The sequence below is a fragment of the Ranitomeya variabilis genome, chromosome 2 (genome assembly GCF_051348905.1).
Source record: "Ranitomeya variabilis isolate aRanVar5 chromosome 2, aRanVar5.hap1, whole genome shotgun sequence".
NCBI lineage: Eukaryota > Metazoa > Chordata > Amphibia > Anura > Dendrobatidae > Ranitomeya > Ranitomeya variabilis.
The window spans coordinates 169,390,471-169,417,608 of record NC_135233.1 but is presented as its reverse complement, the minus strand read 5'-3'; the positions used below and the strand labels follow the sequence as shown (position 1 = coordinate 169,417,608).

The following is a 27,138-nucleotide window of genomic DNA, read 5'->3' as shown; positions in this document are numbered from 1 at the left end:
TGCACGCGCAGCAGGGCCTGTAAGGAAGAATTATTTAAAGGGCCGGCGGCCCATTTTGTAGCTTAGAGTTCTTAGGAGCCCGCCCAGTCTGCTGGACTGGGTGGGCCCCTAAGCACTGCGGGCCCCGTCGCAATTGCGACCCCTGCGACCGCGGTAGTTACGCCCCTGAATAGAGCTAATGTAGGTGTGACCTTTACCTAAATAAGGCAAAGCTCCAAAAATGCATCATAAACAATTTTCTAATTCAGTTTTAGAATTTTATTTACATTTTTCATTCAGACTTTTTCCACAACCTCTTATTCCTTATTCCCATCCTTCCATCTTTACCTCATCCCGAGAGGCAGCAGTGTGAAGGAAACAAGTCTTGGTTGCTTTAATATCACAAGCATTGATCTTACAGGTCAGTGACCTTTTTTCCAGAGTTGTCTTGTGTTGTGAAGAGAGAAACTACTGGGCTGTGTCAGCATGCGGCCATGTAAAGGGCATTAATGAACCAGAAAACAATCTGCCTTTAAGGCAAAAAGAAACATGAATCTCTTGAGCAGATGCCCACATAGAAATAGAACAAATACAGCACAATTTGTCAATCAATAGTAGTAACATCACCATAAATCGAAATGCTAGACATATATACATACATTTGAAATCAGAAGTTTACATACACTATATAAAAAAAGACATATGCATGTTTTTCGCAATATCTGACATGAAATCAGAATAAACCTTTCCCATTTTAGGTCAGTTAGAATTACCATAATTATTAATAATTGCCAAATGCCAGAATGAGAGAGAGAAAGAATGTTTTAAGGCATTTTTACTACTTACTGCAAAGTCAAAAGTTTATATACACTAAGGGTATGTTTCCAGTTTTGCTTCAGGCTTTGGTCAGGATTTTATGCAGGTAAAATCCTGACCAAAACTGCACCTGAGGTCACTGGCAGGTCACCTGCGGTGTACCTGCGTGTTTTGCTCATAGTAGCAACATGCTGCGTTTCGAAAAAACGCACCACGCATGCGTTTTCGCGGCAAAATCGCATGCGTTTTTTAACGCATAGTGGAGTCTGGATTTCATGAAATCCCATCCACTATGCTGTAACATCTGGACGCTGCGTTTGTGACGCTGCGGAAAAACGCAGCGTCAAAAACGCAGCGTTTCCTGAACGTGGAAACATACCCTAAGATTATAATGCCTTTAAACAATTCTGGACAGCCTACATGATGATGTCATGTGTTTGGAAGCTTCTGTTTTTTTGGCAACATCTGAGTTAATTAGAGACACACCTGTGGATGTATTTTAATGCACACCTGAAACACACTGCTTCTTTGTGTAGCATCATGGGAAAGTCTAAAGAAATCAACCATGATACCAGGAAGAGGATTGTGGACTTGCACAAGTCTGGCTAATCCTTGGGTACAATTTCAAGATACCTGAAGGTGCCTCACTCATCTGTACAAACAATTATACGCAAGTACAAACAAGACGGGAATGTCCAGCCATCATACTGCTCAGGAAGAAGACGGGTTCTGTGTCCCAGAGATGAAAGTGCTTTGGTCTGACATATGCATATCAACCCAAGGGCAAAAGACCTTGTGAAGATGATGGTGGAAGCTGGTAAGATTGTGTCAATATCCACAGTTAAACGAGTACTGTATCAACATGGGCTGAAAGGCCGCTCTGCCAGGAAAAAGCCAATACTCGAAAAGAAACATTAAAAAAAGCCAGATTAATGCTTGCAAATGCACACAGGAACGAAGATCTTAATTTTTGGAGACATGTCCTGTGTTCTGATGAAACTAAAATTGACAAGACATTAGCCAGGAAGTTAAAGCTTGGGTAAAAATGGGTCTTCCAAATGGACAACGACCCAAAGCATACTGCAAAATGATAACAACGAGGCTTAAGTCAATGTTTTGGAGTGTCCGTCACAAAGCCCTGATCTCAATCCAACAGAAAATTTCTGGTCAATGCTGAAAGGGCAGCAAGGTGAACCACAAACTTGGATCAGTTACACCAGTTTGGTAAGGAGGAATGGGCACAAATTCCAACCAACTATTGTGAGAAGCTTGTGGAAGGATATCCCAAATGTTTGACCCAAGTAATTCAGTTTATGGGCAATGGTACCAAATACTAATGAAATGTATGTAAACTTTTGACTTTGCAGTAAGTAATAAAAATGCCTTAAAACATTATCTCTCTCATTAATCTGGCAAATATTAATAATTATGGTAATTATGGTAATCCCTATTGACCTAAAATGGGAAAAGTTTATTCTGATTTCAGGTCAGATATTGAGAAAAACATGCATACGTGTCTTTTTATATAGTGTGCTGCATGTAAACTTCTGCTTTCAATTCAACTTTATCTATACAGTATATACTAGCTTAAGATCCCAGTGTTGCCCAGGCATAGTAACCAACTGTGGTTAGTATAACAAATTATAATGATTATATTGCACATAAAAACATTTCACATCATATATTCAACACTACAGATATGCAACACAAATTAACTAAATTATTGCCCAAGTATTGATAGTATTTTATTTGCAACAGCATATGGTCTCACAAGGGGTCTGAGGATCTCATCTCGGTACCTAATGACAGTCAGGCTACCTCTGGCGAGCACATGGAGGGCTGTACAGCCCTCCAAAGAAATGCCACCCAACACCATTACTGATCCACTGCCTAGCCAGTCTCCAGATCTCAACCCCATAGAAAATCTTTGGAGAGAATTGAAAGTCTGTGTTGCCCAGCGTCAGGCCCAAAACATCATTGCTGCAGAGGAGATCTGCATGGAGGAAGGGGCTAACATACCACCAACAGTGTGTGCCAACCTTGTGAAGACTTACAGAAAACGTTTGACCTCTGTCATTGCCAACAAAGGATATATAACAAAATATTGAGATGAACTTTTGTTAATGACAAAATACTTATTTTCCACCATAATTTGCAAAATAAGTCTTGCCAAATCAGGCAAGGTGATTTTCTAGATTTGTTTTCTCATTTTGACTCTTAGTTGTAGTCTACCTATGATGTCAATTACAGGCCTCTCTCATCTTTTTAAGTGGGAGAACTTGCACAATTGGTGGCCGACTAAATATTTTTTTCCCCACTGTACCCATATATGTCATGGACGAATGTGTTGGCGACCTTGAAATTGTCCCAGAAAATGAATTATTTCTCCACGAAAATTATTGCAATTACATGTTTTGTTATACACATGTTTATTTCCTTTGTGTGTATTGGAACAACAGAAAAAACTGTCAAAAAAAGGCAAATTGGACATAACTTCACACAAAACATGGCCGGACAAAATTGTTGGCACCCTCAACTTAATATTTGGCTCACAACCTTTGGAATAAATGACTGTAATCAATCACTTCCTATAATCATCAACAAGTTTCGCTTCTCTACTGGAATTTTAGACTGCTTTCCTTTTGCAAACTGTGCCAGTTCTCTTATATTTAAAGGGTACCTTCTCCTAACAGCAATTTTAAGATCTCTCCACAAATGTTCAATGGGACTTAGACCCAGACTCTTTGCTGGCCACTTCAGAACTCTCCAGCTTTTTGTTTACATCAATTTATTGGTGCTTCTTGAAGTATGTTTGGGGTCATTGTCCTGCTGGAACACTCATGGGACACAAACCCAGCTTTCTGACACTGGACATTACATTGCAACACAAAATCCTTTGATAATCTTCAGATTTCATGATGTATTGAACACAGTCAAAGAACTGAGTGCCAGAGGCAGCAAAATAATGGGAAAACATCTTTTAATCTCAACCACATTGGACTGTAGGTACTGTGTTCTTTTCTTTATTTCTATGTGTCAGCAGTGGGGTCTTCCTGGATCTCCTGCCATAGCATTTAATTTAATTCCAATGTCGACGGATAGTTTGCACTGACACTGATGCACGCTGAGTCTGAAAGACAGCTTGAATTTCCTTGGAACTTGATTGGGGCTCCTTATCCACCATCCGGACTATCCTGTGTTGCGGCCTTTCAGCAAGTTTTCTCTGCTGTCCACATCCGGGGAGATTAGCTACAGTGCCATGGGTTGTAAACTTCTTGATTATGTTGTGCACCGAGGACAAAGTAACATCAAGATCTCTGGAGATGGACTTGTAACCTGGAGATTGTTGATATTGTTCAACAATTTTGGCTCTCAAGTCCTCAAACAATTCTCTTATAACAAAACACGTAATTACAATAATTAGGAGAAATACTTCATTTTCTGGAATAATTTCAAAGGTGCCAACATTTTCAGCCATTGATGTATTTAAAAGGTTTGTAATAATATTACAGATCAAATTAGTATCTACATGGAACAAATCCTAAAAGCTTGCAATATTCATTCTGGCCACTAAGACTAATATTTAGGTCATATTTATTGTAGAGATCATTTTTCAGCAGTCTCATTATCTTCAAATACAAGATTACAATGAAATGTATTACCTATATATAGATAATACAGTAGTGAGTGAAAAGGAAAAGGAAAGGGAGGAGAAGGTTCCTGGTAACAATGTGCCAAGTGCACCTATGCTGGGAATCGAGCACTGTCAAAGGTGGGCAAATCCTTCAGCCTGCAAAATGAGCGAACATAACTTTGCATACGAGTAGTTATTTTCTCAGACACTGTACCTGCAACAGGTACAGGAGTGGTAAGATTTTTATAGGGGCTATGTACTATATCACGATATAGCTATTATAAAATGCTTTTTGGAGGTGAGGGATTCCCTACAAGGTCCCGATGAAAACATACACAGTTTGGCAATTGACTGCAATTTGGAAATGTCAGAGAAATTAGTCAGGTATTATTGATAAAAACCCTACGTAAACAACTCTATTATGGAAATAAAATCACAAAAATTATTATTATAAGTAGCCTGCAAAGCGTTATTAAGGTTAATTCAAATTTGGATCTAGCACATGTAACACTGCAGTAGGTTCTCGATGGAGAAGGAACGGATCTGCATCACTTCAGCTGATCCTACTCACAGGGCATTTAGGCATGAAGGAAACCATGCATGTAATAAGCATGTCAGGACCTTGCCACACATGTGAGACTATCACTGACAGTGCAAGTGAAAGATTCAATGGCATCAGACTTATATTTCCACACCGTCAGGCAAGTGTCAGGGAAATGTTTATATACAGAACTAGATGGTGGCCCGATTCTAACGCATTGGGTTTTCTAGAATATGCATGCCCACGTAGTACACTGCACAGCCCACGTAGTATATTGCCCAGCCACGTAGTATATTGCCCAGCCACGTAGTATATTGCCTAGTGATGTAGTATATTGCCCAGTTACGTAGTATACAGCACAGAGCCACGTAGTATATTGCCCAGCCACGTAGTATATTGCCCAGCCACGTAGTATATTGGCCAGTCACGTAGTATATTGCCCAGCTACGTAGTATATTGCCCAGCCACGTATGTCACAGGTTAAAAAATAAAAAATAAACATATACTCACCTTCCGAGGGCGCCTTGTAGCAGTTCTGTTGGCTGTGTGCGGTGCAGGTGGCAGCTTCCGGTCCCAGGGTGTGATGGTGTCGCGGTCACATGACCGTGACGTCATGGCAGGTCCTTCTCGCAGACCATCCTTGCCACCGGAACCTGCCGCTTGCATGGAGCGGTCACCGGAGTGTTGCGAGGAGCGGGAAAGGCGGCGGATGGTGAGTATATAATGATTTTTTACTTTTTTTATTATTTTTAACATTAGATGTTTTTACAATTGACGCTGCATAGGCAGAATCAATAGTAAAAACGTGGTCACACAGGGTTAATAGCGGCGGTAACGGAGTGAGTTACCCGCAGCATAACGTGGTCCGTTACCGCTGGCATTAACCCTGTGTGAGCGGTGACTGCGGGGAGTATGGAGCGGGCACTGACTGTGGGGAGTATGGAGCGAGCGCCGGGCACTGATTGCAGGGGAGTAGGGCGGGACTAATCGGACTGTGGCCGTCGCTGATTGGTCGCGGCAGCCATGACAGGCAGCTGGCGAGACCAATCAGCGACTTGGATTCCATGACAGACAGAGGCCGCGACCAATGAATATCCGGGACAGACAGACGGAAGTACCCCTTAGACAATTATATAGTAGGATAAGATATAATAAAGGAATTTGGCACTCTGCTTTCACAATAAACATATACAGTATAAAGAAATCTGCATCCTGACAAAAAGGTTCAAGTCTCTAAGTGTAAATATGTATAAATATATTTTTCTGAGTTTTTTTGACATGTAATTACAGCATTTTGTCTTTCATGACTTCTTGTACATTTTTAAAAATGCCACCTGAGCTGTATGAGGTGAAGGAAGGCAGAAATATTAATTAGGCAGCTTGTATTTCTGCTGAGGCACGTTCCTTTTTTTTTTTCAATTAGGAAAAAAAGAGAAGACATAAAGTGGGGTATCAAGAAAGAGCTACGAGAAAATATTGGAGCCACCAAGCCAAGAACACATTCTTTGGTATGTTACATCCTGACAGGGAATTTAGATCGCGAGACCAATAGGGACAGTGATGATAATGTCTGTAAAGTGATGTAATGCAATGATGCCATGTAACCAGGCATATCAAACATCCATACTTGATTAAAAAAAATGCTTGTTGACAAAATTTATACAATATTTCAGTTTCTTACTGTTGCACAAAAGGTAAGCAGAAAACAAAGTGCAAAAGCTCTATCCTCACCCTTCTAATGGAACTTCAGCTCAGCTTTCCCTGGTCTTTCAGTGTCAGAAAGAGATGAGCAGATCTTTTGAAATTTGAATCCACAAGTAATTCGATTTATGGCAAATAAATTTGCTTGAATAGCATAATTAAAAGCTTTTAATTGTCTGGAAAATATGTGTAGAATACTATGAGTTCCTCCTACGAGCAAACTAAAAATGTTTTTAATCCTATTTAATGTCGAAACGACTTCAACTTATTTAGCTGGGGGAAAACGAATGGTAACTAGAAGTAGCCAAAAGCATATTTAACAACGCACTGGAGCATCAGACTTTTTAGGTTACCTAAATTATATAAACAATCTAAAAATAATCCATTTTAAAGGGGCAAATGCATGTACCGCCGTTTACAGACATGTGGTACAAATGGTAGAAGATGTGGCATTTTCACAGTCGGGTGAAACAATATTATCCCTGTCTGGGGAGTATAAAGAGCTTTGCACTTTGTTAAATTAAGAAGCAATAGCTTTTTCATAAGCTGTCCAATAATTATCCCTTCAATTATGGAGACAAAACAGGTGTAATATACTGTTTTAAATGTAAAGTATTAACCCCTTAACTAGTAGTGAAAAACATTTTTTGTCGAGTCCGCAACTAGTTTGCAATTACAAAATGATTACAAAGACTTTTTATCAAGCCTTCCAAAAATTATCCTTTTTTTTTTTTTACTTCAGACAAAACAGTTGCTGTATTTGGAACATGAAGAGGTTATGAGTTTTCGTTAACAAGCCTTTTAAAAAATAGCCCTATTTTCAGAGCTGTTTCTTGGGGGTACAAAAACATGAAAGTACATTTCCCAGCATCAGTATTACTGTCTAGCACTATAACACGAATAAAAAAGGGGTAAACCCAAGTCTTTTTTTTAGGGTCCCCCATTTTTAATAACCAGCAAAGGCAAAGCAGACAGCTGGGGGCTGATATTAATAGATTGGGAAGGTCCATGGATATTGGACGCTTCTGAGAATATTAAGACCAGACCACAGCTGTCTGTTTCCCACGGCTGGTTATAGGAGGGACCATAGGTCTTTTTCTCCATGTATTTATTATTATTTTTCATTTATTTATTAATACATAAATGGGAAAAAAGGGCTTCAGAACGTTCTCAGAGCGAGGCTCAATAGGGATACTCGTGATTAGCGGCAGACAGGACTGTGAGAACTTCCATGCCTGCTGCTGACCGCAAGTGAACTTTAAGGCCATGTTCACACTTGCGGCGTGCTCTGCAGGTTTATCCCGCAGCGGAATTGATAAACTGCAGGGCAAAACCGCTGCGGTTATCCCTGCAGATTTATCGCGGTTTGTTCCGCGGTTTCCGCTGCGGGATTACTCCTGTACTATTGATGCTGCATATGCAGCAATATGCAGCATCAATAGTAATGATAAAAATAATAAAAATTGGTTATACTCACCCTCCGATGTCCGGATCTCCTAGGCGCTGCATGCGGTGCTCCGATTCCAAAGATGCTGTGCCGAGAAGGACCTTCGTGACGTCACGGTCATGTGACCGCGTCGTCATCACGGTCATGTGACCGCGACGTCACCACAGGTCCTGCTCGCACAGCAAACCGAAGACCGGACGGCCGCGTGCAGCGCTGAGAGGTGAGTATAACATCATTTTTTATTTTAATTCTTTTCTTTTACACTATTTATGCTTCCCAGGGCCTGGAGGAGAGTCTCCTCTCCTCCACCCCGGGTAGCAACCGCACATTTTCCGCTTACTTCCCACAACGTGGGCACAGCCCCATGCGGGAAGTAAGCGGTTCAATGCATTTCTATGGGTGCAGAATCGCTGCAATTCTGCACAATGAAGTGACATGCTGCGGGTTTTAAACCGCTGCGTTTCTGCGCGGTTTTTCCCGCAGCATGTGCACAGCGGTTTGCGGTTTCCATAGGGTTTACATGTTAATGTAAACGCTATGGAAACTGCTGCGGACCCGCAGCATCAAAATCACCGCGGGTCCGCGGTAAAAACCGCAAAGTGTGAACATGGCCTTAAGTCTCATGTTGAGAACCTTCTCAGAACGAGACTCATAGGATTTTATGGAAATCAGGGGACATTTCACTATTGGATTACCGTTGGAACGTCTTTGATTTATTTTTAATTAATAAATGGGTAAACAAGGAGTGTGGCAGAGTCTTTATTTAAATAAAGTATTTTTTCCTTTATGTCTGTTTTTTTAACTATTCAATTACCGGGTTAGTAATGGGGGTGTTTGATAGACGCCGCCCCATTACTAACCTCTTGGCTTGATGTAAGTGGACATTATACAGCTGACATCAACCCTAAATATTACCCCACTTGCCAATGCACCAGAGCAAGCGGGAAGAACCATGCAAAGTGGCAGAATAGGTGCATCTAATGGATGCGCCTTTTCAGGGGCGGCTATGAGCTGCTATTTTTAGGCTGGGGAGGGCCAAATACCCATGGACCTTCCCAGCCTGAAAATACCAGCCCCCAGCTGTCTGCTTTACCTTGGCTGGTTATTAAAAATAATTAATAAAATTGTCATGGGCCCCCAGTATTTTTGATAACTAGCCAAAATAAAGCAGAGAGCTGAGGGCTGCAGCATGCAGCTGTTTGCTTTATCTGCGCATGTATCAAAAACCCCACATCTTTTTTATTTTTAAACATACTGCCCTGGCCAATCACAGTAATGCCAAAACTTGGCATGGCTGTGATGGTGCCGGAAGTGTCTGCACTGCACTGCACATATACCAAACATACTTAAAAAATGAATAATTACATTGTTATTGAAATATTTGTGTACTTCATAACTGTCAAATTTATAGTGGTTTGTAAAATATATGTGTTACCAGTACACTATCCTTCATTCTGAGAAACAGCCGAGAGAAGTTAATAAATGCTAATGCTCTTCTTGGTTTCTTCTTGGGCTGAAGTCACATTCTTTTCCAAGCCACTTGCACATTGCACAGAGCTGTAGGGATTCATTCTAAGAGGATCCCCTGGAGGAGCTTCCAGATAAATGGTGTTTTCAAGTACACCATAAATATTCATACTAAGGAAAGAGAATATAATAAAGGAAATTGCCTGACCACTTCTAACTAATTATAAGTCTACCTCTGCTTTTTTGTATTATTCTAAACTTTTGTCTATTAACTCATGTGCCACTTCAATTTAATATGAAAAATAGCTTTGCAGGACACAAGAAATTGAATTAGAGGTTAGTGTACTGAACCCTATCACTCATTCATAATTAGCACCAATAAGTGGTACAGGAACATTTATACTTAAAATTACCTACAGAGTATACATCCGTCTGATTGACCTTAAAAATGCATTTTGCTAAAGTAATGAATGAAATAATTGTTAAATCATACATTTCCAACCATGTTGGTAGTGTATTTGATTTATTATTCAGCTTATTATCTCCCATTTACAATGCGAAGATACTTGTACATACTGCTACTACCAATTGATGCCGGGGGCTCAACATTGTTAAACATTGTAAGTATAATAAAAATACAACAAAGTAAGAAAATGTAGCTAATTAACCACAACGATAATTATAACTTACAGTTTTTTTTTCCACAATAAGAAACATTAATCACTAGGGTATACTACTACTACAGCAATCCTCAGAACAGGCTGCAGTGCTACTTAGAGGGAACCTGTCACCCCCCCCCCAGTCGTTTCAAACTAAAAGAGCCACCTTGTGCAGCAGTAATGCTGCATTCTGACAAGGTGGCTCTTTCAGTTTTGGGAGCTGTAACTAGAGAAATAATCAGTTTTTTAATTTGTCAGAAATACCTTGTCTTCAGTCAAGGAGGCAGGGCTTTCCCCCCTGCAGCAGACGCCACACAGCCGTCACTCAAATCTTCTTGGTGGCCCGGGCGCCGCCTCCTCAGCACTGTTTTGAAAATAGCCGGCGCCTGCGCTCTTTTCCCCTGCCTGGTGCAGGCGCAGTGAGCGCTGCTCGTCTTTCCTCATATGCAGTCTCAGTGACTGCGCCTGTGCGGCCGCCCTGCTTGTGAATCCCAGCTCCGCAGTGACTTATGATTTATTCACATTGCAATACTGGCAATGAGTCTTTTACAACACTATGGAGCAATTTTGGCCCACTGATCCTTGCATAAATGTTGCAATTCAGCCACATTGGAGGGTTTCCGAGCATGAACCGCCTCTTTAAGATCATGCCACAGCATTTCAATTGGATTAAGGTCAGGACTTTGACTAGGCCACTCCAAAGTTTTAATTAGGTGTTTTGTAAGCCATTCATAGGTGGACTTGCTGATGTGTTTTGAATCAATGACCTGCTGCATAACCCATGTGCACTACAGCTGGAGGTCACAAACAGATAGCTGGACATTCTCCTTCAAGAGTTTTTGGTAGACGGCAGAATTCACAGTTCCACGAACCACAGCAACTCTTCCAGGTCTTGAAGCAGCAAAACAGCCCCAGACCATCACACTAACACCACATTTTACTGTTAAATAAATAAATAAATTGGTATGATGTTCCTTTTCTGAAATGTTGTGTTACTTCTACCCAAATGTAATTCTACCTTCCAAACAGTTAATCTTTTGTCTCGTCAGTCCACAGAGTATTCTCCCAAAAGTCTTGGGGATCATCAAGATGCTTTCTGGCAAAACTGAAACGAGCCTTTATGTTCTTATTGCTCAGCAATGGTCTTGGAACTCTGCTATGCAGGCCATTAATGCCCAGTTTCTTTATTATGGTGGAATCATGAGCACTGACCTTAACTGAGGAAGTGAGGCCTGCAGTTCTTTGGATGTTGTTGTGGGGTCTTTTGTGACCTCTTAGAAGATGCTCTCTGTGGGTAATTTTGGTTGGCCGGCCACTCCTGGGAAGGTTCAATACTGTTCCATGTTTTCACCATTTGTGGTTCGCTGGAGTCCCAAAGCTTTAGAAATGGCTTTATAACATTTTCCAGACTGAAAAATCTCAATTGCTTTGTTTCTCATTTGTTCCAGAATTTCCTTGGATTGTGGCATGATATTTGGTTTTTCAGGAGCTTTTGGTCTACTTTACTTTGTCAGGCAGGTCCTCTTTAAGTGATTACTTGATTAAGAACAGGTGTGACAGTAATCAAGCCTGTGTGCGGCTAGGGAATTTGAATTCAGCTTCCAAAAGATATTATGAACCACAGTTAATTTATGTTTTAAGGGAGGGGGGGCAATCACTTTTTTATACAGTGCCCTGTATATTTGGATTTCTTTCTCCCTTAGTAATAAAGCCCTTCATTTAAAAACTGCATTTTGTGTTTACTTGTTTTATCTTTGTCTAATATTTAATTTTTTTTTGTGAACTGAAACATTTAAGTGTGACAAACGTGCAAAAGAATAGGAAATCAGGAAGGGGGCAAACTACTTTTCGCACAACTATAAATTAAATGAAAATATACTAGTGATTATAGAACAGGGGAAGGACTTACTGAGCAGCAGTACTCAATGTCAGGTAGCAGCTGCAAAAACAACAAGAAACATATAATCCAGTGATCACAATGAGTTATTTTCCCTCTATAAATCACTTGTGAGGCCACATCATGAATATGGTTTCCAGTTTTTCTATCCACATTTTAAAAAGGATATTGGGAAGTTCCAGTTAGTTCAAAGGCGGACAACTAGATTATTTCTAGTGATAAAAGGCCTCTCATATCATGAGATGTTGGAAAAGTTGTGCTTGTTTATCTTAGAAAAACGAAGTCTCAGAGGAGATCTCATTTATATGTATAAATATATGTGTGGCTAGTACAAAACACTAGCACATGACTTATTCTTTCCAAAGACAATACTCCTGTCTACCTTGTGCTCAGAAGATAGCACATTGACTACTCAGTAGATGTTCCTGTATATTAAGTTTTCCATAAAGCTCCTCGTGGCATCAAAACCCACTGGCATCCTATTTTTTGCCAATATTACAGTAGAAACAGGCTGTAATAAAACATCCATTGTTTGTTGATGTATGTCAAGAAATTCATACAGAATTTGTTTATTATGACAACGTATGCAATTATAGTAGTAAACATATGTGAGGTAATTGTAAATCTACTCAAAGGTTTTACAAACTGATCAAAAAACCACATGAGGCAACAATAAGTGAAAATAAACAAATGAAGCATACGCAGCCATCTCACCGCCATTCCAGGGCTGCTACCATGAATCTCTCAGCTGGTCTTCTTTTACATCGGTCGTGTCCTATATAACATATGTGACCCCAGGGGCCAAGCACTGGCCACCACGACAGTATATGGGAAAGGACTGCTGAGGCCACAGATTCTCTGCAGTTAATGTGGGGTATAAAGGACATCACCAATGCAGCAACGGCAGTATACTGGGGGAAGCACAGGGGGCCCCGCACTCTGAGGGGGCCCACTCGGAGCTAAGCTACTGTAACTGTATAAGCATGCACAGCACACTGATGCAGTTACATTCTGCAGCAAAGCAGAGAGAATCAATCTCCCTGCTCTACCACCAGCGTTACACTCCCTCTCCCATCATCCCTCTCTCAGAGTCTGACGTCACTACTCAGCGCCCACAGTCAAGAGATGAGTGGGAGCTCGGAGCAGTGGAGGAACCAGGAGGAAGAGAGATGAGTATTGTATTTTTTTTTTGTGGAGGCGCATTATACTATAGAGGCCTAAGTTGGTGCATTATATTAAAGTCTGCCTATGGGGGACTGCATTATACTATAGAGGCCTTAGTGGGTGCATTATATTAGAGTCTGCCTATGGGGGGCTGCATTGTATTAGAGTCTGCCTATGGGGGTATGCCTTATACTATAGAAGCCTATGGTGCAGCAATATATTAGTGTCTGCTTATGGGGGACTGCATTATACTAGAGTCTGCCTATAGAGAGCTGCACTATACTATAGAGTCTGCCTATGGGGGCTGCATTATACTATATAGAGTCTGCCTATGAGGGGGCTGCATTATACTATATAGAGTCTGTCTATGGGGACTGCATTATACTATAGAGGCTGCCTATGGGGAGTGCATTGTACTATATAGAGTCTGCCTATGGGGGGCTGCATTATCTATATATATAATTGTCTAAGGGTTTTTACGTCTGTCTGTCTTTCTGTCTGTCTGTCCTGGAAATCCCGCGTCTCTGATTGGTCAATCAGAGACGAGCACAGCATGGCGACGATGATGTCATAAAGGTTGCCTCGACCAATCAGCGACGGGCACAGTCTGCCGCCAGGCCTCGACCAATCAGCGACGGGCACAGTATCGACGTAGATGTCATAATGGTTGCCATGGCGACGATGATGTCATAAAGGTTGCCTCGACCAATCAGCGACGGGCACAGTCTGCCGCGAATTCTGGAATCATCATTGTCCATATACTACGGGGACATGCATATTCTAGAATACCCGATGCATTAGAATCGGGCCACAGTCTAGTACTATATAGTCTGCCTATGGGGCGCTGCATTATACTATAGAGTCTGCCTATGGGGGTGCATTATACTATAGAGTCTCCAACATAGAGAGATGAAAGAACGGCACCAGGGTCATATGCGCTATTTATATGGTCGATCCATAAGTTAGACCAGCGTGCAGATTTGCAAAATAACGGGTAGCAGGTGCTCAACATAAAACAATGAATTAATTAAATGGAAGTTGAAGAAGAAATGCGGCACTCACCCTTTTGCATAGATATCGTAGTCTTTATTGCACCATAAAAGGTTAAACGAATTCAGTCCATGGGAAAGGCAGATTTTCCTAGGGGTGCGGGGAGAAGAAAGTGGACGACGGCCGTTTTGCGCACTAAGCGCTTCAAAGTGGACGCCTTGACCCGTTGAAGAGTTTAGCGCACGAAACGGCCGTCGTCCACTTTCTTCTCCCCGCACCCCTCAGAAAACCTGCCGTTCCCATGGACTGAATTCGTTTAACCTTTTATGGTGCAATAAAGACTATGATATCTATGCAAAAGGGTGAGAGCCGTATTTCTTCTTCAACTTCCATTTAATACTATAGAGTCTGCCTATGGCAGGGCTGCATTACAGTTGTGCTCAAAAATTTACCCGGCATAATTTTTGCTTTCTTGACCTTTATTCAGAGAATATGAATGATATACACTGCATACAACATTAAATAGATCTATCAGACCTGACGAGGCTGGTGTACATACTTTGATAATTCATGTCAGAATTGCTATAGATTGTTAGTCGTGCTCAGAGGGTGGAGATTTAATACACTTGTGCTCCTGAGCTCTACAATCTATCACTCTTTTTTGAAAAATACTAATTCTTATATTATGATTATTCATGCATTCTTACAAGGATTTGTCAGTAAATTTAACAGCTTCGTCAGATCTAAGAAATCTATTTAATAATTCATGCAATTTACAGTGTGAAATCTGGTCACAGATCTGCTTTAGATCTCTGCAAATCACAACTTGCATGGCTATATAGTTAATCCTTTAATAAAAGGTGTTGAGACTTCACTAAGAACCAGGGATAGGAGGAGGTGTCCCTGCAGTAACATATGAAGATCTGAAGAGCTAAACGATCTTATTTATATAGGAAATATATACTTTCCGTCTAGTCCTAGCCATGAAGTTATTACAGATAATGGATCTGAAACAGTTGTGCTCAAAAGTTTACATACCCTGGAAGAATTTTTGCTTTTTTGGCCTTTCTTCCGAGAATATGAATGATAACACCAAACCTTTTTCTCCACTCATGGCTAGTGGTTGGGTGAAGCCATTTATTGCCAAACTACTGTGCTTTCTCTTTTTAAATTATAATGACAACCCCAAATATCCAAATGACACTGATCAAAAGTTCACATACCCCATTTCTTACCCTCTCCAACATCAATGACCGCTTGAAGCAAATACTGGAGGCAAATTAGGACTCATCAGCTCGGAATCTGCGCATGGGTAGTACTTGGATGTTTCAACATTTCAACGATCCAAAACACAAGGCCAAGTCAACCTGTCATTGGCTACAGCAGAACAAAGTGAAAGTTCTGGAGTGGCCATCTCAGTCTCCTGACCTCAACATCATTGAGCCACTCTGGGGAGATCTCAAGCGCGCAGTTCATGCTAGACAGCCCAGAAATTTACAGGAACTGGAGGCTTTTTGCCAAGTAGAGTGGGCAGCTTTACCATCTGAGAGCATAAAGAACATCATCCACAACTACCAGAAAAGACTTCAAGTTGTCATTGATGTTAGAGGGGGCAATACATGGTATTAAGAAATGGGGTTTGTGAACTTTTGATCAGGGTCATTTGGATATTTTGGGTTGTCATTATGATTTAAAAAGAGAAAACATAGTAGTTTGACAATAAATGGCTGACATGTTTCTATTATACTTTTCCTCTGACTATCCCACTCCTGGTTTTGGTTTACAAATACTGAAGTAAAACACTGAACAAATACTGAACGTGTGAACGTGGCCTTTTTTAAGACTGAACCTCAGGTTTTCACCCACTGCAGTTATTTTTATGCACTTTTAATCCACATCTATATATATAATTGTCTAAGGGTTTTTCCGTCTGTCTGTCTGTCGGTCTTTGTGTCTGTCTGTCTGTCCTGGAAATCCTGCGTCTCTGATTGGTCGAGGCCGCCAATCAGCGACGGGCACAGTCTGCCGCGAATTCTGGAATCATCATTGTCCATATACACTCACCGGCCACTTTATTAGGTACACCTGTCCAACTTCTTGTTAACACTTAATTTCTAATCAGCCAATCACATGGCGGCAACTCAGTGCATTTAGGCATGTAGACATGGTCAAGACAATCTCCTGCAGTTCAAACCGAGCATCAGTATGGGGAAGAAAGGTGATTTGAGTGCCTTTGAACGTGGCATGGTTGTTGGTGCCAGAAGGGCTGGTCTGAGTATTTCAGAAACTGCTGATCTACTGGGATTTTCACGCACAACCATCTCTAGGGTTTACAGAGAATGGTCCGAAAAAGAAAAAAAATCCAGTGAGCGGCAGTTCTGTGGGCGGAAATGCCTTGTTGATGCCAGAGGTCAGAGGAGAATGGGCAGACTGGTTCGAGCTGATAGAAAGGCAACAGTGACTCAAATCACCACCCGTTACAACCAAGGTAGGCCTAAGAGCATCTCTGAACGCACAGTGCGTCGAACTTTGAGGCAGATGGGCTACAGCAGCAGAAGACCACACCGGGTACCACTCCTTTCAGCTAAGAACAGGAAACTGAGGCTACAATTTGTACAAGCTCATCGAAATTGGACAGTAGAAGATTGGAAAAACGTTGCTTGGTCTGATGAGTCTCGATTTCTGCTGCGACATTCGGATGGTAGGGTCAGAATTTGGCGTAAACAACATGAAAGCATGGATCCATCCTGCCTTGTATGGAGCATCTTTGGGATGTGCAGCCGACAAATTTGCGGCAACTGTGTGATGCCATCATGTCAATATGGACCAAAATCTCTGAGGAATGCTTCCAGCACCTTGTTGAATCTATGCCACGAAGAATTGAGGCAGTTCTGAAGGCAAAAGGGGGTCCAACCCGTTACTAGCATGGTGTACCTAATAAAGTGGCCGGTGAGTGTACTACGGGGACATGCATATTCTAGAATACCCGATGCGTTAGAATCGGGCCACAATCTAGTAATAAAATAATGATTAAAGGAAACTCCATGAAACCATCGATAAAGTTGCTATCAAATGTGTAAGACAGTAATAAGATTATAGTCTGAGTCTAAATTTAGCCTTTGGAAGTAGTAGTACAGAAATCTCCCAAAATATATCATTTTCTTTATTTTGAAACACAATTTGCAGTGCTAGTAATCAGCTCATATTTCTACTTCACACTTTAGGCTGGAGTCACACTAGACCGTAATACAGATGAGTGCTATGCAATAAAAAATCACATAGCACTCGGACCAATGTTAATATATGGGGCAGCTCCTATCATCCGTTGTTTTCTCGGCCGTATTATACGTGCAAGAGAAATCGCAGCATGCTGTGATTTTCACCGTATATCGGCCGAGAAACGCCAATGAAAGTCTATGGGTGCGAGAAAAACTCGCACAACACACGGACCATCAGTGTGACTCGCGAGAAATACGCACCAGTGTCCTATAGAAAAGCCGGTAATTCAGTGCGGTGTACAGTAAAATCACACTAACAGGTTAGAATAGAATAGATAAAATAAATGTCTACACAGAGCTAGATAACAGAAAAGCCGGTAATTAAATTGTCGGCTTTTGCTAAATCCTTACCAAACCCGACAGGATATGAGACATGGTTTACATACAGTAAGCCATTTCATATCCGTTAGATTTTTATATATCCCTCACTAATAATGTTAGAAGTGTTTGTGTGTAAACTTTGGGAGCTGTAGGTGTTAAAGGGTTAGTTCACGGAATAAAATGGCGTGGGCTCCCACGCAATTTTCTCCGCCAGAGAGGGAAAGCCAGTGACTGAGGGCAGATATTAATAGCCTAGAGAGGGACCATGGATATTGCCCCCCCCACCGGCTAAAAACATTTGCCCCTGCCACCCCAGAAAAGGCGCATCTGTAAGATGCACCTATTTGGGCACTTAGCCTCTCTCTTCCCACTGCCCTGTGGCATTGGCGTATGGGGTAATAAGGGGTTAATGTCACCTTGCTATTGTAAGGTGACATTAGGCCTGGTTAATAATGGAGAGGTGTCAATAAGACACCTATCCATTATTAATCCAATAGTAGTAAAGGGTTAATAATACACACGTTAAGAATAAAGTATTTTAATTAAATAATGAAGCACACAGGTTTTAACATCTTTATGGTACGCTCAATCCAAGCAAAGCCCTTGTTCTTCTGTAAAAAAAAAAAAAAAAAAAGCAAAATAAAAAAGCAACAATATCCCATATCTGCCATATCTGTCCCCCGTACAGTCAAGTCCCACTCTATAAATCCATCTCAAGGGGTTAAATACATTTACAATCAGGAGCACTGCTAATGCGGCCACTCCCGGCTCTAAAAGACTGGAGAATGAACGAAATGCAGGGAACGGAGCTTCGTTGACTAGTGGTGCAGTCACCGAAGGTCCGCCCCCTGGCAGCATGAACTCATATGAACTGTAGCATGGGAAAGTTTCTGAATAATTTCCCACGCTACAGCTCACATGAGTTCATGCCGCCAGGGGGCGGAGCTTCGGTGACTGCTAGTCACCGAAGCTCCGTTCCCCGCATTTTATTCATTCCCCAGCCTTTTAGAGCCGGGAGCGGCTGCATTAGCAGCGCTCCCGATTGTAAATGTATTTAACCCCTTGAGATGGATTTACAGAGTGGGACTTGACTGTACAGTGGACAGGTATGGGATACTGTTGCTTTTTTACTTTGCTTTTTTTTTTTTTTACAGAACAAGAAAGGCTTTGCTTGGATTGAGCATACAATAAACATGTTAAAACCTGCGTGTTTCACTATTTCATTAAAATACTTTATTCTTAATGTGTGTGTGTATTTTTAACCCTTTACTACTATTGGATTAATAATGGATAGGTGTCTTATTGACACCTCTCCATTATTAACCAGGCTTAATGTCACCTTACATTAGCAAGGTGACATTAATCCCTTATTACCCCATATCCCACTGCTACTTGGGAGTGGGAAGAGAGTGGCTAAGTGCCAGAATAGGCGCATCTTACAGATGTGCCTTTTCTGGGGTGGCTGGGGGCAATGTTTTTAGCCAGGAGGGGGCCAATAACCATGGTCACTCTCTAGGCTATTAATATCTGCCCTCAGTCACTGGCTTTACCTCTCTGGCGGAGAAAATTGTGCGGAAGCCCGTGCCAGTTTTTTCCATGAATTAACCCTTTAATTTAACACCTACAGCTCCCAAATTTTACACACAAACACTTCTAACAATATTAGTGAGGGATATATAAAAATCTAAAGGATATGAAAAGGTTTACTGTATGTAAACCATGTCTCATATCCTGTCGGGTTCGGTAAGGATTTAGCAAAAGCCGACAATTTAATTACCGGCTTTTCTGCTATCTAGCTCTGTATTAAAGGGAACCTGTCACACCCAAAATCGAAGGTGAGCTAAGCCCACCGGCATCACGGGCTTATCTACAGCATTCTGGAATGCTGTAGATAAGCTCCCGATGTATCCTGAAAGATGAGAAAAAGAGGTTAGATTATACTCACCCAGGGGCGGTCCCGGTACGATGGGCGTCGCGGTCTGGGGCCTCCCATCTTCTTACGATGAAGGCCTCTTCTTGCATTCACGCCGCGGCTCCTGCTGACGGCAGAGCAAAGTACTGCAGTGCGCAGGTGCTGGGCCTCTCTGACCTTTCCCGGCGCCTGCGCACTGCAGTACTTTGCTCTGCCCTCAACAGGGCAGACAAAGTATGCCTGCGCAGGAGCCGCAGCGTTAATGCAAGAAGAGGACGTCATCGTAAGAAGATGGGAGGCCCCGGACCGGACCGCGACACCCATCGGACCCGGAGCGCAGCGGGACCGCCCCTGGGTGAGTATAATCTAACCTCTTTTTCTCATCTTTCAGATTACATCGGGGGCTTATCTACAGCATTCCAGAATGCTGTAGATAAGCCCCTGATGCTGGTGGGCTTAGCTCACCTTCTATTTTGGGGGTGACAGGTTCCCTATAAATGTAAATATATATATAAATGTCTCACTGACATATATATATATATATATATATATATATATATATATATATATATATATATATACTCAAAAAAAGGAAAAGCAGCACAAAATAATTGAAAAAAGTGGACTTTAATGCCTGAACGGCGTGGCAACGTTTCGGATGTGTTATCCTTTGTTAACTGCTTGACAAAGGATAACGCATCCGAAACGTTGCCACGCCGTTCAGGCATTAAAGTCCACTTTTTTTCAATTATTTTGTGCTGCTTTTCCTTTTTTTGAGTTTATTACTTTTTGACCATTGGATTGCTGGTCGGAAGAGCTCTGCATGCCTTGTAAGGTAGTAATTTGATGCTGTTCCAATTTTTTCACTATATATATATATATATATATATATATATATATATATATATATACAGGTCCTTCTCAAAAAATTAGCATATAGTGTTAAATTTCATTATTTACCATAATGTAATGATTACAATTAAACTTTCATATATTATAGATTCATTATCCACCAACTGAAATTTGTCAGGTCTTTTATTGTTTTAATACTGATGATTTTGGCCTACAACTCCTGATAACCCAAAAAACCTGTCTCAATAAATTAGCATATCAAGAAAAGGTTCTCTAAACGACCTATTACCCTAATCTTCTGAATCAACTAATTAACTCTAAACACATGCAAAAGATACCTGAGGCTTTTAAAAACTCCCTGCCTGGTTCATTACTCAAAACCCCCATCATGGGTAAGACTAGCGACCTGACAGATGTCAAGAAGGCCATCATTGACACCCTCAAGCAAGAGGGTAAGACCCAGAAAGAAATTTCTCAACAAATAGGTTGTTCCCAGAGTGCTGTATCAAGGCACCTCAATGGTAAGTCTGTTGGAAGGAAACAATGTGGCAGAAAACGCTGTACAACGAGAAGAGGTGACTGGACCCTGAGGAAGATTGTGGAGAAGGACCGATTCCAGACCTTGGGGAACCTGAGGAAGCAGTGGACTGAGTCTGGTGTGGAAACATCCAGAGCCACCGTGCACAGGCGTGTGCAGGAAATGGGCTACAGGTGCCGCATTCCCCAGGTAAAGCCACTTTTGAACCATAAACAGCGGCAGAAGCGCCTGACCTGGGCTACAGAGAAGCAGCACTGGACTGTTGCTAAGTGGTCCCAAGTACTTTTTTCTGATGAAAGCAAATTTTGCATGTCATTCGGAAATCAAGGTGCCAGAGTCTGGAGGAAGACTGGGGAGAAGGAAATGCCAAAATGCCTGAAGTCCAGTGTCAAGTACCCAGTCAGTGATGGTGTGGGGTGCCATGTCAGCTGCTGGTGTTGGTCCACTATGTTTCATCAAGGGCAGGGTCAATGCAGCTAGCTATCAGGAGATTTTGGAGCACTTCATGCTTCCTGGCACCTGCTCACAGTGCCAAAACCACTGGTAAATGGTTTACTGACCATGGTATTACTGTGCTCAATTGGCCTGCCAACTCTCCTGACCTGAACCCCATAGAGAATCTGTGGGATATTGTGAAGAGAAAGTTGAGAGACGCAAGACCCAACACTCTGGATGAGCTTAAGGCCGCTATTGAAGCATCCTGGGCCTCCATAACATCTCAGCAGTGTCACAGGCTGATTGCCTCCATGCCACGCCGCATTGAAGCAGTCATTTCTGCCAAAGGATTCCCGACCAAGTATTGAGTGCATAACTGAACATTATTATTTGATGGTTTTTTTGTTTGTTATTAAAAAACACTTTTATTTGATTGGACGGTTGAAATATGCTAATTTATTGAGACAGGTTTTTTGGGTTATCAGGAGTTGTAGGCCAAAATCATCAGTATTAAAACAATAAAAGACCTGACAAATTTCAGTTGGTGGATAATGAATCTATAATGTATGAAAGTTTAATTGTAATCATTACATTATGGTAAATAATGAAATTTAACACTATATGCTAATTTTTTGAGAAGGACCTGTATATATATATATATATATATATATATATATATATATATATATATATATATATATATATATATACAGTGCCTAAAAGTAGTATTCAACCCCCTGCAGATTTAGCAGGTTTAATAAGATGCAAATAAGTTAGAGCCTTCAAACTTCAAACAGGAGCAGGATTTATTAACAGATGCATAAATCTTACAAACCAAAAAGTTTTGTTGCTCAGTTAAATTTTTATAAATTTTAAACATAAAAGTGTGGGTCAATTATTATTCAACCCCTAGGTTTAATATTTTGTGGAATAACCTTTGTTTGCAATTACAGCTAATAATGTCTTTTATAAGACCTGATCAGGCCGGCACAGGTCTCTGGAGTTATCTTGGCCCACTCCTCCATGCAGATCTTCTCCAAGTTATCTAGGTTCTTTGGGTGTCTCATGTGGACTTTAATCTTGAGCTCCTTCCACAAGTTTTCAATTGGGTTAAGGTCAGGAGACTGACTAGGCCACTGCAACACCTTGATTTTTTGCCTCTTGAACCAGGCCTTGGTTTTCTTGGCTGTGTGCTTTGGGTCGTTGTCTTGTTGGAAGATGAAATGACGACCCATCTTAAGATCCTTGATGGAGGAGCGGAGGTTCTTGGCCAAAATCTCCAGGTAGGCCGTGCTATCCATCTTCCCATGGATGCGGACCAGATGGCCAGGCCCCTTGGCTGAGAAACAGCCCCACAGCATGATGCTGCCACCACCATGCTTGACTGTAGGGATGGTATTCTTGGGGTCGTATGCAGTGCCATCCAGTCTCCAAACGTCACGTGTGTGGTTGGCACCAAAGATCTCGATCTTGGTCTCATCAGACCAGAGAACCTTGAACCAGTCAGTCTCAGAGTCCTCCAAGTGATCATGAGCAAACTGTAGACGAGCCTTGACATGACGCTTTGAAAGTAAAGGTACCTTACGGGCTCGTCTGGAATGGAGACCATTGCGGTGGAGTATGTTACTTATGGTATTGACTGAAACCAATGTCCCCACTGCCATGAGATCTTCCCGGAGCTCCTTCCTTGTTGTCCTGGGTTAGCCTTGACTCTTCGGACAAGCCTGGCCTCGGCACGGGAGGAAACTTTCAAAGGCTGTCCAGGCCATGGAAGGCTAACAGTAGTTCCATAAGCCTTCCACTTCCGGATGATGCTCCCAACAGTAGAGACAGGTAGGCCCAACTCCTTGGAAAGGGTTTTGTACCCCTTGCCAGCCTTGTGACCCTCCACGATCTTGTCTCTGATGGCCTTGGAATGCTCCTTTGTCTTTCCCATGTATGAGTGCTGTTCACAAGTTTGGGGAGGGTCTTAAATAGTCAGAAAAGGCTGGAAAAAGAGATAATTAATCCAAACATGTGAAGCTCATTGTTCTTTGTGCCTGAACTACTTCTTAATACTTTAGGGGAACCAAACAGAATTCTGGGGGGTTGAGGGGTTGAATAATAAGTGACCCTCTGAAAAAATTTTTCACAATTTAAAAAAAAATAAACAAAGAAATAACATTCTTTTTTGCTGCAGTGCATTTCACACTTCCAGGCTGATCTACAGTCCAAATGTCACAATGCCAAGTTAATTCCAAATGTGTAAACCTGCTAAATCTGCAGGGGGTTGAATACTACTTGTAGGCACTGTATATATATATATATATATATATATATATATATATAGACTACTAGATGGTGGCCCGATTTTAACGCAACGGGTATTCTAGAATCCACGTAGTATATTGCCAGCCACGTAGTATATTATTATTATTATTATTTATTTATATAGCACCATTAATTCCATGGTGCTGTACATGAGAAAGGGGTTACATACAGGGTTATAAATATCGTTTACAGTAATCAAGTTTACAGTGACAGACTGGTACAGAGGGGAGAAGACCCTGTCCTTGCGGACTTACATTCTATGGGACAGTGGGGATATATTGCCCAGCCACGTAGTATATTGCCCAGCCACGTACTATATTGCACAGCCACGTAGTATATTGCCCAGTTATGTAGTATATTGCCCAGCCACGTAGTATATTGCACAGCCACGTAGTATATTGCCCAGTTACGTAGTATATTGCCCAGCCACGTAGTATATTGCCCAGCCACGTAGTATATTGCCCAGTTACGTAGTATATTGCCCAGTGACGTAGTATATTGCCCAGCCACGTAGTATATTGCAGTTACGTAGTATATTGCTCAGTGACGTAGTATATTGCACAGCCACGTAGTATATTGCCCAGTTACGTAGCATATTGCCCAGTGACGTAGTATATTGCCCAGCCACGTAATATAGTGCCCAGTTACGTAGTATATTGCCCAGTGACGTAGTATACAGCACAGAGCCACATAGTATATTGCACAGCGACAAAGTATATTGCCCAGCCACATAGTATATTGCCCAGTGACGTAGTATAGTGCCCAGCCACGTATGTCACAGGTTAAAAAATTAAAAATAAACATACTCGCCTTCTGATCCGAGGGCCCCTAGTAGTTCTGTCGCCTGTGCGCGGTGCACGCGGCAGCTGCCGGTCCCAGGGTGTGATGACGTCACGGTCACATGACCGTGACGTCATGGCAGGTCCTTCTCGCGCAGGCGCGCAGGGCCTGCGATGACGTCGCGGTCACATGACTGTGACATCATGGCAGGTCCTTCTCGCAGACCATCCTTGGCACCGGAACCTGCCACTTGCATGGAGCGGTCACCGGAGCGTCGCGAGGAGCGGGAAAGGCGGCGGAAGGTGAGTATATAATGATTTTTTATTTTTTTTATTATTTTTAACATTAGATGTTTTTACTATTGACACTGCATAGGCAGCATCAATAGTAAAAACTTGGTCACACAGGGTTAATAGCGGCGGTAACGGAGTGAGTTACCCGCGGCATAACGCGGTACGTTACCGCTGGCATTAACCCTGTGTGAGCGGTGACTGCGGGGAGTATGGAGCGGGCGCCGGGCACTGACTGCAGGGGAGTACGGAGGGACTAATCGGACTGTGGCCGTCGCTGATTGGTCGCGGCAGCCATGACAGGCAGCTGGCGAGACCAATCAGCGACTTGGATTCCATGACAGACAGAGGCCGCGACCAATGAATATCCGTGACAGACAGAAGGACAGACAGAAAGACGGAAGTGACCCTTCCAAGTTGTTGAATATTGTCCTGGTCGTGCCTTAGTTGGTAGAGCATTTGTTTTTTATGAATTTGGCGATCATGTTGTTCCTGTCGTACAACAGTTTGTTGTGGTGTCTCCATTTGGCAACGGCGTCTGTGAGATTCCGCATCCTGGGCTTGTCTAGCAGCAGTTTGTTGTGGTGTCTCCTGTTGGCGACGTTGTCTGTGAGATTCCACATCCTGGGCTTGTCTGGCGGCAGTTTGTTGTGGTGTCTCCTGTTCCCGATGTTGTCGTTTTCTTGCTGCTGCTGCTTTTCTGTCATCCTCATTGGCGTATTTTCGTTTACGACCCATTCTAAGATAGAAACACAGGGAGATGCCGCCCATACAGGGAGACGCAGGCACACACCCTACACAATGGCGGCACTTGACAGCAGTGGAGGACAATGATGATTCCAGAATTCGCGGCAGACTGTGCACGTCGCTGATTGGTCGAGGCCAGCCGGCCTCGACCAATCAGCAAGGCGGGATTTCCGAGACAGACAGACAATTAGACCCTTAGACAACACAATGGCGGCACTTGACAGCGGTGGAGGACAATGCCCGTCGCTGATTGGTCGAGGCCGGCTGGCTTCGACCAATCAGAGACTGTGCCTGTCGCTGATTGGTCGAGGCCTGGCGGCCTCGACCAATCAGCGACGCGGGATTTCCAGGACAGACAGATAATTAAACCCTTAGACAATTATATATATAGATATTATGTTTTCATGAATATTTGAGCCCATTCATCCATTATATGTCCATTTTGCAAGCCGGCGAGAAAATCTCACCATACGGATGTCATACAGATGCCATACGGATGACACACGGATATTTTTTGGAGAAAAAACGCATCCTCGCACTGCACACGGATCACTGTTCATGAAACATTTGTGTGATTCTCGGCCGTAAAAAACGGACCGATTTTTTATACGTTGTGTGTGACTCCAGCCTTAATCAGAGAACATCAGTTTGCATTACTTATTGAGAAAGTTTGAAAAACATCATTAGCATAGCCCGTCACAGATCTCGCTGAATGGCTATGGGAGCTATCAGAACCTGTATTTAGTAAGTTCCTTCTCATAGACAGGTAATGGTAATGAGGTCATCGTGTATGAATGGGAAAAAGTGCTGAGTGTAAATGATAATGCTGTGCTCAATCGTCTCATCTGTAGCAAATGGATGATGAATAATATGTAAGAATTGAGTGTCTTTTAGAGCTTGTGAACACCATGTTTCCCACAATGCCCTGCTAATAAAATAATAAGACAGTTTATTCTAGGGCATACTCAGAATGTATTCTAGCTGGCACTTCAGATCTCTCCTGTCCTCTTATACAGGTCAAGGAGCCTTTATTTAATTGTTCTGTATTATATATATAGTTCAGTGCTGTAAATCTTTATTTTAAATAAAAAGTGTGGTCGCTAAGATTCAGCGGGAGGAAGCTGGTGCCTGTAGATGATGGCGGTTTCGCGCTGCCCTGTGCTTCGTCTTGGCCAGATGGAGTGCAGAGCAGCACCAAATAGCCATCACCTACATGAACCAGTTTCTTCCCGCTGTATTTTAGCTGCACATTTTTAAATTATAGTTACAAGACACCCATGGAAAATAACACTTTTCTTGTGTAGTATTTTACTGCACTGTCTTCTTTCATGCTGAGCATCACCTGCTGTTATATTTGCAGCCATTATCTGTTTCACATCT

At 42.1% G+C, this 27,138-nt stretch overlaps 1 protein-coding gene across 1 annotated transcript in view; it reads right to left on the bottom strand.

Annotated features, from left to right (window-relative positions):
* Positions 1-27,138, bottom strand: part of KIF26B (kinesin family member 26B) — a 521,116-nt gene that overhangs the window by 273,842 nt on the left and 220,136 nt on the right. The window lies entirely within an intron of this gene.